Source organism: Caretta caretta, chromosome 2, assembly GCF_965140235.1.
Source record: "Caretta caretta isolate rCarCar2 chromosome 2, rCarCar1.hap1, whole genome shotgun sequence".
Taxonomy (NCBI): Eukaryota; Metazoa; Chordata; order Testudines; family Cheloniidae; genus Caretta; species Caretta caretta.
Window position 1 is genome coordinate 188,425,497 of NC_134207.1, and position 19,996 is coordinate 188,445,492.

At 41.8% G+C, this 19,996-nt stretch overlaps 1 protein-coding gene across 8 annotated transcripts in view; it reads left to right on the plus strand.

Moving 5' to 3' along the window:
- The window catches only part of ULK4 (unc-51 like kinase 4), a 386,015-nt gene that overhangs the window by 203,812 nt on the left and 162,207 nt on the right, over positions 1 to 19,996 (plus strand). The gene's annotated exons all lie outside the window — the stretch shown is intronic.

The window sequence follows — 19,996 nt, forward strand, 5'->3', positions numbered from 1 at the left end:
GCATATTTTGGGTAATCACAAGCTAAGTTGAGAAAATTAATTTCCATCTCCCGAATATAGTTCTTCTTGTACAAAAGATCACAAAATGCTGGTAGATAGCTCATGTTACTGGAGTATAGAAGGAATATTTCTCAAACAATCCACTGACACTGTGTTAGATACTGTGTTACTACTTGAAGTACCACAAGAAGGATATCACAATTAGTATAAAAAAAGAGTATAATATAAAAAGAGGTGAAAAGGCTTGTGTATTTGGTATGATAAGTATGTTTACATCTTATATGTTGCAGAAATTGTTCAAAGGTCCATTTTCCTCTTTTCTGAAATTGTATGTAAGTGTCTGCTGTAGTTCTTCCAGTGATGCAACTGGAAACTACACAGGGGCTAAGAGGAGCACAGGAACTGTGACTATTGGTGAGATCACAAGAGTTGTCAGACAAGTCCAATATTCTGTTTTTAACAGTGGTCACTACCAGACTCTTCAGAGGAAGCTGCAGTTATCCCAATAATGGAAAATTTTCACTTGTTAATCCCCTGCTCAGAGGCTAATCTATTTAAAGATTGGTATTCTTCACTTAATTGTCATCCGCTTCACTGGGGGAATGGCGATGGCTTCCAGCAGCACCTCCTTAAACTTCTGCATGCCCATCTGAAAGGGGAACATTGTATTGATTCCCTTGCTTCTAGTACAATTAAATCCCCGCTTCAATACTAATAGAACATCTCTTCTAGGTCAGGCTTGTAATAATGCTCCTAAAGAGCAAATGTTTAGCCTTTTAAGATGGCTTAGATGGTACCAAATGAAAGGTAGTTTCAAAACATTTCCAAAGAAAGCATAGGCAGACTCCACGTTTTCCTTCCCTCCCCACGCTCACTCACAGTAGAGTCATAAATGTAAGGTTCCTCACAGGCTAGAGAGCAAATTTGGAGCTGCTTGTTAAAATATTGATAGCATATAAGTATATCACTGATCATTTCCAGTTCTCTCTCATTCCCTTTTTACTTGTGTTTTATTGACAAACTCATACTAGGGAAATGTTATGTTGTGTTAGTGTGCTCTTGATGAATACAAAATATGTGTGATTTATGGAAGTCAAGCCCATTGCGTACTTTTTATTGTAACTTCCTTGAAATTTAATCTTATTCAGGGTAGAAGTTGCTCATTAATGTGGTTCTGAATCAGCTTTGATTTTTCCCTGCTTAGGTTTAAGTATTTTCATCTTCTCTTTTTCATTGAAGTGATTTATTTCATTGACTATTATATTAAATCACTTTAATACCAAATAACCCAGATAAACCTTTTTTATTAAAAAAAACAAACCCAAACTGTTCATTGATGACAGATTTTTCCAGTGGCATTCAGAATATTGCTGTCATCACGTTTTATATACATTCATGTATACATAAATCTTTGAGAAGCAATTCTTGTGGCAAATATAAACAATAAAAACAAAGGTTACACAACAAAATTTGGACAAATAATTAGTTCTGACCTGGTTTAAGTCCTACTTATAAGTAGTACTTGAAGAAAGACATGGTAAAATACATGAATCAGATGTTTCATAGGAAGGCATACAACAGACTAACACTTGAAGTTTAACTCTCAAGACTCTGGCATTTTGCTGATTGCCAACCAAATGAATTTTTAGAAGGAAATACTGTATATAAAAGATCAATAGCTACAATCTTAGTAGAGTTAATTGTAGAAATCTGTCTCAGATTTAGGAGAAAAGATTTAATGATTCTTTTGTTTCTAAAGATAATAACCTTTATCTGAAACAGTAACCTCTGGTGACTGAGGTCCATTGTGTAGAAATGGGAGAAATTGGAGTCAGTCAGTAATTTTGTTTTTCATTTCACAAGTTGATCCAATATGGTCTCAAACTAGTTTCTAGAGAATAAAGAGAACATTATCTAGCTGAATATTGTCTGTAAGACTGTTGATCTGTGAAAATGTCATAGGTATCTTATACTGCTCGGGTGTGGGAATGAATCACAATTTTTAGGGGGAAATTTTCCTTTTTTAGCATGCTGTTTTTTCCTAAGAGAGGTTTTGTAGTTGCCTGTGTTACCATTGGGACGCTCCCCAAAAGTACCCATGGTTGTGAGGTGCCTCTCCACTACCTGCCCTTAGTGTGAAGCAGTCTTGTCTGTGCCTGTTGTAGATCAGCTCTCTGAAACCAACAGCCTCTGGCACCACAAGCACTATCTTCCAGGCCTCCACAGGCCTTTCTGTGTCTGTACAGGTGTGATAGGCACATGCTAACACCCAAATTCTCTGGGTATTTCCTGCGATGTCCAGCCCCTTATCCCCTGAACACTCACAGAATTACCAGGACTGCTGTTCCCAAAGGAACTGTACACACCAGCTCGTAAGATTTAACTCAGGACCATCATTATGCTTAATATCATAGCACTTAAATATTTTTACTGTGAAAACAAGAATAAGTTTATTGTCAAAGAATAGAGACTCACTATTTCTTGAATAAGGATATTGGAAGCGAACAGTTAATATAAAACGAAATCATAACATGCTTTCTAGGCACTTTCAACCAGGTCTGGTTGAGGCCCCTTTTTCATGAAGCAAAATTGCTGTCCTTTCACATCTCCAGTGCAAGTTGCCAGGATGTCATCTTAGTCTCCCATAGTGGAGCAAAACTTTGATGTATACCCCTAGATAGAGATCTCTCTCCCACACCCCCATCCTCCTTGCTGGTGACCAGTACTGTACCTTGATACAGACTATAAAAACATGAGACACTGGCTTTCATTTGAGACTTCACATAAATTCTTTGGTGAACTAATATTTACATGCCAGACCCAAGAGATCCCTGTAATCCCTCTGCACTCCCTTGCCAGTCAGTATTAAGAGTTACTTGGGTTATATCCATGTATGGCAATCCTCTTCCTTCTCCCACACCCCCCCCCACCCCCGCCCTTGCCTTCCAGTGGACCAGGCTCGGAAATTCCCTAAAGTGGAGCGCTTACTTCCCTATCAGACCAAATCTAGTCAACCAGGGAAGATTTTGAGATCACATGCAATTGTAGTAAACTTGCTCTTTATTTACCTGGGAGGACAGACAGAGAGAGCAGTTTATAATAGCTATTGTTCTCTATGACCTCTTTTTGATGTGAAAGGAAGAAACTAATGCTTGTAATAAACAGCTCTCCCTAGCTGACCTTGGAAAATTACCTGTCAGTTATGGAAGAGCAAGAAAGATGCTAAGGCTTTTAAACGGTTTTGTTGTGTGCGTGTGCATACGTACAAACTTGTCAGTGTGAGTGGGAAAGAAGTTGAGGTTGGATAATTGATTCCTATTTGTTTGGCAACAGATAAGAGCATAACAATAATAATTTACATATCTAAAGATCTCAAAATTCTGTATAAACATTCATTAAGTCTCACTATACCCTGAAAGGTAGATATTATTTTACCCATTTTACAGATGGGTAAATTGACATCTAGAGTTGTTAACTGACCTGTATAGTGTGACATGGAGAGCCAGTTAGATAATTGGAAATAGAACCCCAGTCTCCTCATTCCAAGCCTAAACCATGTTACGGTAAGAAACTGTAACTTTGATGTGAAGAACAAAAGAGGAGAGAGAGCTTGTTTGCACCCTGAGCAGTGTCCCAGTTTTCAGCATAAGACCCTTTTTCCTCTTGTGTGGTTTCAGAGATGTTAACTTTTCTGCTAAATCAATAAACTTCCAGAGACAGAATCTGCAACTTTGCTTTGCAGAGTTTGAAATACATTGTACTATAAAAATTAGACTTAATCCGTCACAGTGTTTGGTACTGTACTACTCCATTTACTTCTGCTTGTATCTCCCTGTGTCTGGGACTAATGGGCGGGTCCACATGGATGAATGGACTCCTTAGCTGCTAGAATTTTGGCTCTGATAATAATTATTAATAATGTTTCCTCTAGTATTTCCAAGATTTGCCCCTTCTCAGGAATAGCTTGCCCCAAACTTTCCACTCTTTCTGTATGTCCATCCATCAGGACATGGACTTTTCTGCTCTGTAGGAATGATTTATTCCCAAAATAGGATGGCAGGGAAAAAGTGCCTGGATTGTGGCAATAGTCTTGCCTGTTTCTGAGGTGATGTTGTAATGCCTCTTCTGTAGTCAGCTGCCTCTTCGATGGCCTTGGTACATACTGTCTTCTCAGCCTCCAGAGAATCAGTGGGGGGCTAGCGTGAACCTGTTTTTACACTAAGATGGGGGCAGGAATGCTTTGATGCAGCCCTTGCCATAGCGCTTTTGTAAGGCCTACCAGGGTGGCAACAGCTCCTCTTTGGTTAGAACCTCTCCTTTCTTTACCTTCACCAGTTAGGAGCAAAGTAAAGAAACAGTCCTTGGGGACTGTAACAACGTTTATAGGGGTAAGGGTAAGTTAATTCTGTATGTTCACTCAGTCCTTGGCCTCTGTGCTGAAACTGCCATGAAAGGTAGCAATTTGCATTGAATTAACAATACCTGTGAGCATAACTCTGTTGTCATGAGCATATATCCCCTCAAACTGGACAGACTACCAATTCCTTTCACACAGGCTAAGCAGCTGTCACACTGAAACTTTCATTCCCACTTAACCTGGGTTAGATTTTTACTGGGGGCCTAGACAGAGCAAGCTCCCATTACCGATCACCTGAGCAATGCAGTGCTCCATAAATTTTATACCTAAAGTTTTGATGGCTGGATAAAATTCAGGCACCATGCCACTTCACTGAACTTGAGTATGGTCGAAAATAATCAGAAAAATATATAGAATGGATATATTTGCAGAAGGCTGCTGTTTGATTATTGGTTTTGATTAAACTTAATAGAAAACAAAATCTGTGGGTTATAAATTTTCAGATTTTTTTTCTTTGATAAGTATTAAAAATAGAAGAATGTATGCATGCATTTAAGATTTGCAAATGCTTTCTCTGAATATTTTAGGGAAACTGACAAAAAACAGAAATAAGGTGGGGTTTTTTAATAAAAAGAAAATATTACAACAATAAATAGCTTTAGTAAGAAAACCAGGGTCTGAAGAATTGAGTGTCCAAGGAGAAAGACAAGGTTGGAGATGCATTTGCTGGAAGAAGAGCCTAGGGTTCTTTCAGAGGAGTCTGAGTATAGGTACTTTTCCAAAAGAAGTACTGAGAATAAATAGTTATTTGGCTGTTGTTGCACTTATGAAGTGTTAACCAGAACAAACTATAAACATGGTGGTTCTTCGAGCAGTTGCAGAGATGTGTGTCACTGAGGTGTGTTTTCCAGAACCAGAGGCTTTTGCCTAGCAGTACCCATAAATGGGCAGTGCTTGCACCTCATGGCTGTGGCTCCTCCCCTCGTTATATGAGGCAGCCGTGCCCAGCCCCTCCCCCCCCCCAGTTCCTTCTCACCGCCTGTGGCAGGAGTTCGAGCTCTGTGTGGTTATAGTCTCTCAACTTCATATTTAGGGCAAGTCTACACTAAAAAATTAAGTCAACCTACGTTGATGTACAGCCACTGCAGTAATTGAAGTAGTTTTACACATCCACACTATGCTCCTTGTGTTGACTGTGCACATCCTCACCAGGAGCGCTTGCACCCATTTAATTGCCAGTATGGGGCATTGTAGAATGGTTTCTGAAAGGAAGCAACAATCGATGTAAGTGGTGACTTCAAATCAGCTGCAAGCCCAGGTCTCGACAGTTCTCCTTGCAGAAATGCTGGAATCCTCCCTTCTGGGTGCATCTTCCCGAGCGCCAAACCAGGTTTTGACTTAGCTGAGACCCTTGTCCTCATCACCAGATAATGCTGTGCTGCCTGGTTCATCCTCCCCTTCTATTCCGGAGGACTTCAAAACGTACCAAGATCTTTTATGCCGTGTAGCCGCATCCCTGGACATCAAGGCAGAGTTTTTCCAGGAAAACGCACACAAACTGGTAAACATTCTACAGCCTGCTGTCCCTGGGAGAGTGGCCCTCCTGGTCAATGACGTGTTCCTCGAGCCATCAAGAGCCCTGTGGAGTACACTGGCCTTGGTATCACCAATACCTATGCACACAGAAAAATGTTACTTTGTTCCCATGCAGGATTTGAAAGGTTCTATTCCCATCTGTCTACGAATTCCCTGGTCATAACAGCACTAAATGACAGGGCCTGGCAGGGTAGGTTCAAGTCTACCCACAGGACAAAGACTCCAAGTGGTTGGATCATCTGGGCAGGAAGATCTACAGCTTGCCGTCCCTACAGATGAGGATTGTGAATCAACAAACTTTGCTGTCCAAGTATAATTTCCTCAACTGGTCAGCAGTGTCCAAATTTGAGGACTAGTTGCTTGAGGCCATGTGAGGTGTTTCGGGCATTCGTTGCATTCGGGCATTCGTTGGTGGCCATAACATCCTTGCAGTCCGCTCTTCATGTTGCAGACACATTGGCCAGGGTGATGGCATCTGCAGTTACTATGAGGAGGGCTTCCTAGTTGCAACACTCTGGGATTGCTTTGAATGTCTAGCAAGCCATTGAGGACTTGCCCTTTGATGGCTGAGTCTTGTTCTCAGACAAGACTGATGACACTTTGCACTCCTTTAAGGATTCAGGGGCTACCTTGAGGTCCTTGGGAGCATACATACCATCCACACAAAGACGCCACTATGGGATGAAGCAGCAGCAACAATATTGCCCTCAGCATTCCTTTGTGCAACCTTTCTCCCTGAAACAACGGGACTACCCTAGAAAGAGGGATAGATCCCACAAGAGGAAGCAGTCAGGGTCAGGCTTCAGACAGTCCACATGCCCTCTCTCAGTGCCTGCTAATCACCTGACCCCTTAGTCCAGAGCACTGGTCCAGTAGTTACTCTGCCCTCTTTGTCTCCCTGTCTCTTTGGGGGCTGGCCAGCTCATATTTACAGTGCTTGGCACTCAATTACTTCTGACAACGGGGTCCTAGACACTGTCAGATTGGTCTATGCAATCCAGTTTCTCTCCACACCCCTTTTCCACCCCCTTCCCCATCCCTCTTCAGGGACCCTCCTCACAAGACACTGCTCACTGAGCTGGTCAGCTCTCTGCTAACCTTGGGAGTGGTGGAAATAGTTCCACGGTGTATGGTCATGGTGATAGTGAACCTCAGAAAGAAGGGAACCCATATCTTCCTGTATCTGAACAACTGGCTGCTGACGGACAGGTCCAGAGAAGAAGTTCTTTCTCACATAGACACTACACTGCGCTTGCACAACTGGGTCTCATCCTAAACACTGGGAAGTCAACTTTGGTTCATGCTCAGAAAATAGAGTTCCCTGGGGCCTTAATAGACTGTGCGAGTTCGAGTGTTTTTACTTTCTGACCATTTTCAGGTGATTCACCTTGGTCTGCAGTTTCAGCCTTCCATGACAGTTCAGATGTGCCTGATACTCTTGGGCCACATGTCTGCTTGCACGCAGGTGGTCCTGCTCACAGGGTTGCATCTTCAACCTCTTTGAATGTGGCTCAGGATAGTTTACCATTTGACTCTCCACCCCTTGGACAGATTGGTCCATCTACCTCAACTGGTCCTGGATTCCTTGCAGTGATGGATGTTTCTGGAAACTGTATTCCAGGGCATTCCATTTGTCCAGCCCCTACCAATCAGGTCTGTTGTCAGCAATGCCTCCCTGATGGACTGGGGTCGCTGAAAGTTCAAGGTCTGTGGTCAGCGCAGGAGGCCTCACTGCAGATCAACGAGCTGGAGCTTTGGGCCATCAACAATGCCTTTCTGAATCACATTGGGGCTCATTATTTTGCATACTTATGGACAATATCACCGTGATATATTTTGTGAACAGGAAAAGAGGAGTGCACACCAGGGTCTTCTGCCAAGAGGCAGTCAGGTTGTAGCAGTTCTGCACTGAGGAGCATATCACTCCAAGAGCCAATCAGTTGCCCAGCACACTGAATCATCTCATGGACATCAGCAGAAATTATTCCCTGAGTCATGAGTGGTCCCTTAAGACAAGTGCCCTGCAGGTCATCTCTGCAGCTTGGAGCATTTTGACAATCAACTTGTTTGCTACAAGGGACAACAGAAAAAGCCTTCTGTTCTGCTCTCTCGAGGGTCTCAGTCTGGGCTCCCTTCCATCTCAGCTGGCAGTTAGGTCTTCTGTACACGTTTCCTCTGATCCTGATCATTTCACAGGTCATTCTCAACCTGAAAGCGGGTCAGGCCAAGCTCATCCTCATTGCCCCAGCCTGCCCAAGGCCGTGTTGGTTCTCTGACCTTGTGCTGTGGATTCAGCTTCCCATAACCTTCCTCTCCATCCTGACTTCCTCATGCAGAATCACAATCATCCCTGGCATCCTGAGCTCAGATCCCTGCATCTGACTGTGTATTTGCTTCGTGGTTGAATGAGGAGGAAGAGTGTTGTTCAGCGGCCTTCAACAGGTTCTGCTGAACAGTAGAAAGTCTACTATTTGGCTAAATGGAAGTGGTTTGCTGTGTGGTTGTTGGCCCACAAAGTTCAACTGATGCTGGCCTCTATGCAAGACATCTCGAAGTATTTGATGCATCTTTGGTTGTTGGGCCTTGCGCTTAGCTCATTGAGGGTGCATCTGGCAATGATTTCTGCATTTCATCCCCCCCCATTCTTGGAAAATCAGTCTTTTCCAATGCCATGATAGCAAGATTCTTAAAAGGAATCCTTCATCTCCATCTGCTGGTCCAAAACCCGGTTCCACTGTGGGACCGGCAGCCTTAATGGGACCTCCGTTTGAGTCCCTGGAATCTTTTCGCTTCCCACTTTTGTGTGGGAAAAAATTCATTCCTGGTTATAAAAACATCTGCGAGGAGAGTCTGTGAATTGCAGACTCTGATGGCAGAGCCTTCTTACACACAATTCTCCAAGGAGAAAGTGACTTTATGGCTACATCCAACATTTTAGTATTGAGTGATTTCTGGATTTTTTGAACCAGGTAATATATTTACCTTTGTTCTTTCCTAATTCACATTCATCTCTGGAGAAGCAGCATCTCCATATGTTAGATGTTAGTTTTCTATCTGGACAGGACTAAATCATTTCATGCTTCACCTTGTCTGTTTGTGTCATATGATCAGCAAGCAGTCTCTTTACAGATGATCTCTAAATATCATAAGACTGCATATGAAATAACTTCAACTATGTCTCCTCAGTGGGTGCAAGCTCATTCTACGACAGTTCAAGCTACATCAATAGCATTCCTCAGTGATTTGTCAATATTGGACCTAAGTGTCCACACAAGGAGTTATACCTAGAGTCATGCAAATCTGCAGATATACGCATCTCTGGACCATGTTTGCGGATCAGATGCAAATACAAGTTTTGTATCTGCACAGGGCTTTAATTATACCAATATAACTATAGTGTTTTAAATTTACACTTTGGGTTATACCAAAAAAACTTTCTCATGTAAGTAAAACTTCAGAGCCGAACTCTTGGACTAGCCAAGCTTGGGAACAAGGCTGGGTCTGGATTTTGTTTCATTTTGCGTTCCTTTTATAAACAGTACCAAACTACAGGAAGTGCGTAGGTTCAGAGCAGCTACAACTTGTATTTGAAGCAGATTGAGGAAGCATCCTGTTCACATTTGGTGTCAGATATCATGTCTTTTTTTTTTTTTTTTTTTTCTGTTAAGCCTCACTGAATCACAGAAATGTAGGACTGGAAGGGACCTTGATAGGTCAACTAGTCTAGTCCACTGCATTGAGGCAGGGCTAAGTATTATTTAGATCATCCTTGACCACGTGTTTGTCTAACTTGTTCTTGTTCTCCATTTGAGGCCTTATCAGTGCTCAGTAGAGTGAAAGAATTGCTTCCTGTATCTTGCTTACAACACTCCAGTGAATGCATCCCAGAATGATATTCACTTTTTTTTTCAACAGTGTTACATTGTTGATTCTTATTTAGTTTGTGATCCACTATAACCCTGAGATCCTTTTCTGCAGTGCTCCTTCCTAGGCAGTCATTTCCCATTTTGTATTTATACAGTTGATTATTCCTTCCTAAGTGTAGAACTTTGCATTTGTCCTTATTGAATTTTGTCTTACTTATTTTGGACCATGTCTCCAAGAGCATTTTGTCAAGAGCATTTTGAATTCTAATCCTGTCCTCCAAAGCACTTGCAACCCTTCCCATTTTTATGTCCTCCACAGACTTGATAAATGTACTCTTTATGCAATTATCCAAGTAATTTGTGAAGATATTGAATAGAAATGGACCCCGGACAGATCCCTGCAGAACCCCATTAAATATACCTTTTCAGCTTGACTGTGAACCATTGATAACTACTCTTTGAGTACACTTTTCCAACCAGTTGTGCACCCACCTTATAGTAGGTTCATTTCTTTAGGCTTTATTTTTCTGGTTGCTTATGAGAAGGTCATGTGAGACTGTATCAAAAGCCTTATGAAAGTCAAGATGTATCACGACTACTTTCCTCTATCCACAAAGCTTGTCACCCTATCCAAAAAGAATATTAGTTTGATTTGACATGATTTGTTCTTGACAAGTCCAAATGGTCTGTTAGTTAACACCTTATTTTCTTCTATGTGCTTACAAATTGATCATTTGATTATTTGCTCCATTATCTTTCTGAGCACTGAAGATAACCTGGCTGTTCTATAACTCCCTTGGTTGTTCTTATTCCCCTTTTTATAGATAGGCAGTTTAGGCACTATATTTGCCTTTTTACAATCCTCTGGGATCAGTCCCATCCTCCATGAGTTCTCAAAGATCATCACTAATGGCTCAGAGATCCGTTCAGCCAGTTAAGGATTCTAGGATGTATTTGGTCATGCCTTGCTGACTTGAAGACATCTAACTTGTCTAAGTAATTCTTAACTTGTTCTGGCCTTATTTTAGCCTCAGATCCTATCCCATTTGCACTGATGTTCACTATGATAGTCATCTGATCACTGTCTACCTTTTTGGTGAAAACTGAAACAAAAAAGGCATTTAACACGTCAGCAATTGCTGTGTTTTCTGTTGTTGTCTTTCCCTTCTCTTTGTCTATTGGGCCTATCCTGTCCTTGGTCATCCTCTTGCTTCTAATGTATTTGTAAAATGTTTTCTTGTTATCCTTATGTCCCTAGCTAATTTGGTCTCATTTTGTACCTTGGCTTGTTAATTTTGTCCTTACATGCTTGTGTTGGTTTTTTATATTCATCCTTCATAATTTGACCTAGTTTCCACTTTTTGTATTACTCTTTTTTTAATTTTAGGTCATTGAAGATCTACTAGGTAAGCCAGGGTGTTCTCTTACCATACTCCTCTCTTTCCTGCACACTGGTATAGTTTGCTCTTGTGCCCTAATAATGTCTCTCTAAAAAACTGCCAACTCTCCTGAACATTTTTCCCCCATGAGACTTGCTTCCCCTGAGATTTTACCTACCAATTCTCTGAATTAGCTGAAATCTGCCTTCTTGAAATCCATTGCCTTTTTTTTTCTGCTATTTTTCCTCCTACCATTCCTTCGAATCATGAACTCTTATAATTTCATGGTCACTTTCACTCAAGCTGCCTTCCACCTTCAAATTCCCAACCAGTTCCTCCCTATTTGTCAGAATCAAATCTAGAACTGCCTCTCCCCATCACTTTCTCCACCTTCTGTAATAAAAAGTTGTCTCCAGTGTATTCCACTGCATTATTACCCTGCTGCATTATCTTCCCAACAGATGTTTGGGTAGTTGAAGTCCCCCATCACTATCAAGTCCTGTGCTTTGGATGATTTTGTTAGGTGGATGAAGCTTTTTTTTACAATAACTTTTTTTTTCCTTTTAGGTGGTCTATAGTAGACCCCTCCCATGACACCATCCTTGTTTTTTACCCCTTTTATTCTTACCCAGAGATTTTCAACAGGTCAGCCTGCAACTTCTATCTCAACCTCAGTGCAAGTGTATACATCTTTGATATACAAGGCAACACGTTCTCCTTTTTGTCCCTGCCTCTCCTTCCTGAACAAGATATGCTCTTCTTCACCAATATTCCAGTCATGTGAATTATCCTACCAAGTCTCTGTGTTGCCAGTCACATTGTAATTATGATTATTCACTAGTATTTCTAGTTCTTCCTGTTTATTCGCCATACTTCTTGCATTAGTGTACAGACGTATAAGATTTCCATTAGATTTCCCCTCTATATTCCCTTTTCTCTCTCCTTTGCAAAAGTGTTATAAAAAAGGAAAAGTATTGGTGAGAAGATTAAAAAATGGAACCGGATCTCATCAGTTCTTCCATTCCACTTAGCCTCAGTTTTCTGCTTGGGGTAGGCAATCAGCTATTCTCTTGAGGGAAGGGGTTGGAAGACAGGACTGGTGAGATGCAGCTATTTCCTCTTTTTTTTCCCCCAGGAGCCAATAGGGGACCAGCAGGGATGGGAGACTGTGGCTGGTGGATCCTAATCAGAAGTTAATGCAAAAGACAAGATTTAAAAGTTCATCTCCCTCCCCAAGCCTCCCAGGCTGGCTGTGTATCTCTTGAGGCCACCATGTATCTACCACTCAGAACAGCTATGGGTGTCTGCAGGGATGCAGGTGCTTGTAGATCTTCCAGGATTGCTATTTGAAGTAGTAGATCTTCTATGTTCAGAAGGAAGCATAACGTTCTGCTGCCACTCTGTTGCTCTGGCAGATGCACATATAGAAGACGCCAATGACATAAGACTAGAGCTTCTCACTAGAAAGTCAATGATTGTTCCTTAACTCAGCCTCAGCTTCTAATTTTTAAAAACTAGTATGACTGAGAACAGCTAATGCAACCCATGTTTTAAAAACAGGGAATTGACTTTTGTTTGAATAGCTTTATATGTGATATTTTGCACTTGTTGAGAGATTCAATACTACTTTAAGAAAGCAAAATGTAATGGTTTATTTAGTTGTGCTCCAGCAGTACATTGCAGATATTGTGGAATGGCTGCATTTGGGAGCTATCTTAAAGTTAGAGAAGAAGAATGGTTTTATGAGTAATGTGTGGGACGGTTAGTCAAAAGCATTAGGAGTTTATTCATAGTTTTTCCGCAGACTTCCTGTGTGACCTTGACCGTGACACTTAATCTCTCTAACACATTTTTCCTATTTATAAAATGGGGATAATACATTATAGGGGGTTTATGAGGCTTAATTCATTAATAATTTGAGCTGCTCTTATACTATGGAGATGAGTACCCTACTGCTTCCAAACAGTAGTAGATTTTATACAGTATTTAAAGGTCCAAGCTTGATCTCTGAGAGAGGATACTTATTTTCTATTAGTCCATCAATGGAGCTGAGTTAACACTGGTTTTGGAGAGATTTCATATTCCACTTCAGACAGAAGGTAGAGCATTGTTTTGGTGGGTGAGGGAAATTACAAAGTGCAGAAGACAAAGAAATAGGCAGTATCTTTATTCAGATATTTGTAGAGGAGAGGTGCCTGGCAAATACAGAAAAAATTAAATGGAAAAAAGATAAAAATATACAGTATCTTAATTTTAAAATCATGATTTTAATTAACAAATTACATCCCCTTGTGAGAGCCCTTGGGGGAGAGGTTTATATATCTGCACATCAGAAAGACATGGTCAGTGTTGAATTATTAATTCAATAATTGGGTCCAGAGCTCACAGTTGTTTTTCGCAGTGTTCTTAGTGTTCACTTGCAAACACAAAATTTTATTTCATGAAATGACAAAAATCATCTTCCTAACTCTGGATGACAGAAACTGAAGCGCTATGTGCTAAAAGATCGGGGTCAAAATCCTAGCTCCATTGTAGTCAATGGCAAAACTCCATGGGGTCATGATTTCTCCTCAAGTCTTATTGGATAATATGAAATTGTTTTCCCTGGTGGATCATCTTAGAAAGCTAATCAAAAATGTCAGCAAAGATCATGGTCATTGTGGGAGTTTTGCCTCTAACTTTAATAAGAGAAAGATTTGGCCCTAAATATTATTATAACTGCTATGCTGGACTCTCCGTGAAGTCATGTTTACTTAGAAAACTTAGTTTCCAAAAAAGAGCACTATGAGTTGAACAAGTGACATGCAATATTTCTGAGTTGTGTGCCAGACCTGATAGTGACATACAGTAATGACTTAAAGACAGCAGTGTTATGCCTTTCACTTCACTGAGAAGCATGTAACAACCACTTCTCATGCTATGCATGCAGTTTAATAATTCAATTCTTTTCTGTCTTCTCACTAATGTAATCCTGAAACAGTTAAATTAATAACCATTGAACTTTTATCAGTCAGTAAGATGAAACTATGTATGGATTGATGACAGAGTAATATTATTCGATTAAGACTATTTTTCATGTTGTATGTCAATCCTTCTCCTTCCCCCAAAGATGTGTGTGAAGCTACCTGCTGACATCAGATGATGCCCCATATACACATTTATGAGGGCAGAATTTATTCCACAATGTTTGTCATAGGTTTTATAGTGTTCTTGTATAGCAAGTGGATTCAGGTATTTGCAACCTAAAGAAATTGTTTCGCATCACTAAGGTCTTCTATTGTGGTTGTACCATAATTACACTAGATAACTAATTTTCTTTATAGAAATAAAGGACTACTGAGGGACTTTAGCGAACTCTTCTTTATTTATTACAAATCTCTATTCATATGTACACTTCCTCTTGGCTTTTTCAGACCTTGCCCCACAAAGAGTAGATTTTATAGATAATAAATGAGTCTTTAAAATGTTTATCAGTAACATACAGATGGATGAGATCATAAATAAGCAGCCAAGTGCATAGGTACATGTTTTGCAGAAATGGTGACTGATTACTGCTGACACAAAAGCCAGTTTTCTGATTTTATTGCTAATCTCAGAGCTATTGAAAACTTTGTGTATGTCTTTGATCTCTCAGATTGTAATTCATTTTACTTTCCGTCATGGAAATTAAGCAGTACAAGAACAGTGCTCTTTTGTTCTTATTATGATAAGGTTTCTATGCTAGTCACAAGTGAACAGTCACTGTTTGTACAATATTATGGTATAGTTTTGTTCTAAGTTTACTTGTAAATTAAAGCATTTGTTATCTTGACAAATTGTCCTTTGAAATGTACTATGTAATCACTTTTGGGCCTTGCACACTCATCTCTTTAGGTCTCTTGTCCGTATATCATTTTATTTCTCTGTACATTGAAAGAGAGGGGCTTTTTTCTTTTTTCTTTCCCGAAAGTGACTTCCAGCTAAGTTGAGGCTTCTATTTTGCTTCCTTTTAACAACCATATGGCTATTTTATTTGAGCTAAATCCAATATTAGAATGTAGGCAGAGTTTGTATGTGTAAAATTGGTGAATGCCTTTGACAACTATTACTATTTTATGCTGTAATGGGTTTTGTTGATGACTAAAAGTATCTTAAAAATGTTTTTAATTGTTTTTGGGTTTTTGTTGGTGGTTTTGATATATCTTATTCAATGGTTGATTCTGAGGGTTAGGCCTATTTCATGATTGTGTATTTAAGTGTTGTCAAGGAGCATCTAGAGCAAGAGATAGGTGCTCCTTTCCAGTAAATATGTTTATAAATATAAATAAATAGTACAGTTAAGTACTATAACCACAGAGGAAATATTAATTTACAGCTTTGTACTTAATATAACAATTGTCGCCTATTTTAATCTTTATATTTGGGAAACAAGTTAAATGGTTAGTAAATCATAGTTTCAGAAGTTTATTCAAAGCTCTGCAGGACCAGCCAATAAACTGGATTCAGAGGAGAATAGGCTTCTTTACAGGCTTTGTTTCTAAAATAGTTGGTGATTAGTAGAGCATTTTTTCTTTACTTTAAAAGGGTGGTATGCTTAATAATTTTGCAGCACACAGAAGGATCTACTATATTGGATTTCCTGTTCTATGGGCAACAGAAGTTTGTTCTATCTTGATCAGTATAGCACTGTAAGTTCTTGGGTCTTAAACTGTGGAAAATACCACTGTATTTTTGTATCATGGATACCCAGGTAAGCGAAGGTTTGCTTTTCTTCTTTGGAAACTAAAACTAGATGATGAAAGAATAAAGACTAATTAACTTAATTATTGGTATATTTTCAAATTACATTCATTCTGTAATCTTCTTAGTTTAAAAACAACTATGTCTAAGCTATAACTAGACAGATTAATGGCTTGTGTTTTCTCTATAGACAAAAGGCATTATGATCTATCAAGCTACAAGTTAAGAGCAGGGTGGGGGTCCACTTGGACAGCTCTGAAGATCCTCTTTGTCAGAGCAACAGTATACACCCCGGCCTTAAACATCTTGACCTGCTTCAGTAGGCTGGCTGTTAAAACTCATACAATTGACATCACCTCTCCACTCTCCATTTCTCTAGCACAAAATCAAGTTGTTCTTCAAGTACTGGTCCCTATCTGTATTCCACTGAGAGTTTACACATGCACGGCATGTGTCCGGAGCAGAAGAACATGAAAATAGTCATGTCCGTTGGTCCATGCATGAATCCTTGCCTCGCCTCATGGTTTCATCTGAGGTGATAATGGGTGGGGTGGACCAACCACATCTCCAGTTCCTTCTCACCGCCGCATGGTGCAAGTTGTAGCTTCTAGTGTCCTCCCGTCTCTGATGCACTTTTAAAAGTAAAAAGTTTTAAAAATTTTATATAATTAGATTTTATTATACTGTTTTCACTGTTTCTTACATAGTTTATTTTTCAGTAGTAGTTTTTGTAGGATTTGGACTTTGGGGGAATCTGTTTTTTCCAGTCCCTCCACCCCACCCCAGCACCCACACACAGGTACTGGATTATGCCGAAGATGCCAGGATTCAAGATACGTGCCTCCTGTCTGCATTGGTTCTCTGTCAGTGATGAGAAACGCTGCCTCTGCTGCTTGGCAGAAGCCCACATTTCATCCAGGTGCAGTATCTGCCAGTCCTTCCCAAGCCATACCCAAGAAGGCTGGGCTCTCTGCTTTAAGAAGCACTTCATGAAGGTCATCACATGGCTGCAGTCGGACCAGGCCACAGAACGCCCCCGAACATCAGCCTGAGAAACCCAGGAGTGCCCCTCTGGCTGCAGAGCTCGAACCCGACTCCAGCAGTACCACCACTATGGACTCTGTACCAGGGCCTAGTCGGGAGGCAAGGAAGCATGCACATAAGCATGGCAGTAAGTCTTCCTCCAAGCTGATGATGCGCTTTCCCCAAATTCCAGCCACGGAGAAGTGGTACGTTCCAAGGCACGTTCCAAGTGGTACGTTCCAAGGCACATAAGCATGACAAAAAATCACTCAGACCAATGGATCCACCAGTACTGAGCACCAAGCCACATGTAACCCTCCCTTAAGATGAGGGATCTGCCGGTTTTCAGACAGTCCTCTGCTCCAGCACCAGCTCTGGCTCCAGATGGGTACCACTGATGCCAGGGTGCTCAGAGAAAGTACTGGAGCCACATGAGCAGTTCACCCTGTGGGAACCAAGATCTCCAAGCTTTCCTCTGCTTCCCACACCTAGGAAGGTCCGATCTCCTACCCAGGACTTGCCAGAGTCCGGCCACTCTTCGATACATGGTCCTGTAGTTTACATGTTTCTGTCAGTTCCAACGGTACTGCCATTGGAACCGGGATCAGCGTTCTCATTGGAGGACGATTCCAATGGAGCACTAGAGCCACCCATTCCCTACCACCAGTACGAGTACCCACAAGCACCACCAGCGGCATGGCAGGATCCTTTCTTCCAGCAAAGGGAGGTCACTGGTTGCCCTCTCCATGGGGCACTCTACAACATCTCCAGGATCCATCTTGCTGGCCCTATTGGGGGTTCTGGCCCTAGTACCCGCAGAACCCACCCATTCCGCAAGGGGGGCTTTGCCCCGACCCTGCTTAGGGCGCCCTCAAGCAGATGGTCTGAACAAGTTATGGAAGATGAACTGCTCAGTCTGGTTCCAATGGTACTGCCAGAGCAGGAGCGTTTCTCTTTGTCCTCTCTGGATGCCGCAGTCACTCCAACCTCCCCCTTGCCTCCTGATGACTTTCACCAGTTCCAGGAACTCCTGTGAAAGTGGCAGATGAGCTGCGTATTCCACAGGAGGAAGTACAAGACAAGCAGCAACAGCTCCTGGACATCTTTCATTCTTGGTACCATGCAGGGTTGCCCTAACAATCAATGGTGCCATTTTTCAATCAGCTTGAACAATTTGGCTTGAACCCCAGTTACTTGCATTCCTACCACCTGAAGGGACAGAGAAGATACTCCAGCCCATTGGCTGGTATGTAGTTTCTTTTCTCACACACTCCACCCAATTCCCTCGTGGTGCAAGCAGCAATGGAACATGCCAGACAGCAACATCTATGCTCCACCCTGACAGATAAGAAGGGCAAATGATTAGACCTTCAGGGACACAAGATTTTCTCTTCAGCAAGCCTCTAATTCTGAATTTCAACCTACCAGGGTTTGTTGGCCAAGTATGACTTCCTTAACTACAGCAAATTGGAGGACTTCACTGAAAAGCTGAGCACGTTGCCAGTTTATCCTGGAGGAGGGCAAGCTGGCGCCTAGAACGGCACTTCAGTCAGCTCTGAATGCTGCAGATACTGCCTCACACTCAGTGGCTCTGGGCATTATCATGCAAAGGGAATTGTGGCTTCATTCATCTGATTTTCCCAGAGGGGTGCAGAATACCATTGAGGACCTTCCTTTCAATGAGTCGCACCTGTTTAATAAGAAAACCAAAGAATCCCTCCATTCCTTCAAGGATTCCAGAGCCACACTTCGACTCCTGGGTATCTACACACCTGCACCAAAGTGAAAATTTTACCACCTACACAGTGATTCAGGACTCCCCAGTTCTTCCACCAGAGGCCATATTAATCTCCTAGTAATTGCCAGAAGACCCAATGATCCTGCCCACCAGGTCTGTCTTCACAATCTTCATCATCTCACATGCATTTCTGTGAATGCCACTATAAAACAGTCAACCACTGTGCCTGTTGCAATGCAACCAAGTCACCCACTTCAGGATTGTCTAGCACTCTTCTTACTAGCTTGGGGTGCAATAACAATGGACAAGTGGGTCCTGCCTGTACAACTAGTTCACCATGCTACCTTGTGCACATCCTCTGCCTTGATTCCTTTCCAGTGACCGCTCTCATGACAGTATCCTTTCCCTAGAAATAGACTCTTTACTGCAAAGGGGGGAGAGAGAGCACATTCTTTTGTACTACCAGGGCATGGGGTTCTATTCAACCTACTTCCTGGTACCCAAGAAGAAGGGTTGCTGGAGACCAATCCTGGACCTCTGTTACCTCAACCGCTTCATACGCAAGCCGAAGTTTTGTATGGTTGCCTCAGCAGCCATCATACCATCGCTAGTAAAAGGCATGTGGTTTATGTCTCTCAATATGCAGGATGCCAATTTTCACATAGACATCCATCCAACCCACAGGAGATTCCTGAAGTTCACGGTGGGCCCTTGGGATTTTCAGCAAGGTGCCTACTGTTTGGACTCACTACTGCTCCCGGGGTTTTCACTAAGGTTTTCTCTGTCATATTGGCCCATCTCAGGTGTTCTGGGGTCCTTATTTTCCCATATCTCGACAACTGGCTTCTCGCGGCACAATCCGGAGTCAAAGCTCGACTCTCGACCTCCCTATTCATCAGACTCCTTTCATCCCTGGGGATCAGCACCAATGTTGAAAAATCAACTTTGACTCCCACTCAATCCCTAGAGTTCATGGGGGCCTCCATCAATTCGATCACAGCCCGTGCTTATCTACCAAGGGACAGATTCCAGACTCTTCACAGGAGCTTGTTGCCTGGGTAGTCAATGGTCCATCTGTTCCAGTGAGAACTTGCTTATCCCTCTTTGGCCACATAGCAGACTGCAAGTACATCATCACCTTCGCTTGTCTCCATTTCCGCTGTCTACAGATGTAGATCCAGAGAGTGTACTCACCCACGCAACATGCCATGGATCTTATGCTGACAGTCCCGTTTCCCCACCCTTACTGCCCCCCGGCCTCCCCCGCGGTGCTCTCTTCCCTCCTGTGGTGAATGTATCCTGGGCAGGTCTTTACATG